Source organism: Macrotis lagotis, chromosome 3 (genome assembly GCF_037893015.1).
Source record: "Macrotis lagotis isolate mMagLag1 chromosome 3, bilby.v1.9.chrom.fasta, whole genome shotgun sequence".
In the NCBI taxonomy this organism is placed as follows: Eukaryota; Metazoa; Chordata; class Mammalia; order Peramelemorphia; family Peramelidae; genus Macrotis; species Macrotis lagotis.
Window position 1 is genome coordinate 225,989,658 of NC_133660.1, and position 1,674 is coordinate 225,991,331.

Sequence of the window (1,674 nt, forward strand, 5' to 3'; positions counted from 1 at the left end):
AATGCAGTTAAAAGAGGCAAATAAACTGTACAATGATTTGCATAATGTCTAAGTTAATAAACAAAATACATAAATATGTATTACTTTGTGGGTTCTTTCAAAGAGATCAAAAGTTGAAATTAAATCTGTTTGATCATCATCATAACATCCTCTGGCAAATAAATGATGATTACAAAAACGAAGTTTAGCCAACGACTGAGCTGCAGATTTTTATTTGTTAGTAGGATAAGGAGGAGATGCTGTGGTACAGAATCCAGTCCTTATCTTAACCTTGATGTGGGTCAACTATAAACCTCTTCATGATAAATGATTTCAATGCACTTTACCAGAGTTTTGGCTTTCTCTTAATGTTAATACTTGATGCACTTTTATTCTGATTAGATTTGAAAGTTTGTTTCAGAAAGACTACATCTCAGATGCAATAATTGAGAGAATAAGGAGAAAGAGAAAGAGAGAAAGAGAGACAGAGAGAGAGAGAGAGAGAGAGAGAGAGAGAGAGAGAGAGAGAGAATATGCCATTAGTGAAAGACAGAGAGACCAATAGACAGAAAGGGAGAAGTGAAATCAGGGGTTCTATGAACTGGTTTAAAAAATATTTTGACAATGATATTTCAAAATAATTGACTTTCTATGTGTTTATATATTTAAAAATATTCTTCTGAGTAGAGGTCTATAGGTTTCACTGGATTTTCCAAAGGTTTTATGACACCAAAAAAGTTAAACACTCTTGTACTAGGTAATTGTACATTTATGTGTATTTAGAAATTGTTGAATGGTTGGATCCAAAGAGCTGCCATTCTTGTTGTTCTATGATACCAGAAGCAGAGTTCCCTATGGATTTGTTCTTATAATTTTGGCAATAAAATGCTGTAGAATGGAGGATGGGTGGTTTACTTATCAACTATGCAAATGATCCAATGAAAATCTTCAGGCAGGGAATGGATGACCTCTGACAAGGGATGGCATAGAAACAATTCTTATTTATTATTTTTTTTTTGCAAGGCAATGAGGTTAAGTGATTTGCCCAAAGTCACACAGCTAGGTGTTAAGTGTCTGAGGTTGGATTTAAACTCAGGTCTTCCTGACTCCAGGGCAAGTGCTTTATATCCACTGCACCACCTAGTTGCCTCCATAGAAACAATTCTTGGTCAAGCACAGGTTGAACTGAAATTTTGTCTAAGGCTGAGATTCTGGACTTCTTTGTAAATCCCAGAAAAACCACATGATTTGCAATTTGTTGCAATATCAATTATAGTTGTACAAATCATTGTTGTCAAGATTCAGGAAAACCAGTCTGTGAGGCTGATTGTGATTCTGTTCAAAGATGGCAGTGCCCAATTGGGAAATGGCAGATGTCCAACCTATGGAAGAGATGTGTTTAAAATACAGGATTTTGCAGTTTTGTACAAATGCAGCTAAGAAAGGTAAGTGACTAGTGAATAAAGAAGATCTATTTGATAGACTTTGCCATTGATGAACTTTACCAGATTAAGAATATGATTTATGAGCTGTTCTTGGATTTGTGAGTATCAACTTTCACTTTCCTCCCACACATTCTTTTGTTGAGAAGTTTTTAATTTCACCCCAAATATCACAGCTATTTCTTTCTTTTTTTTTTTTTTTTTTTGCAAGGCAATGGGGTTAAGTGGCTTGCTCAAGGCCACACAGCTAGGT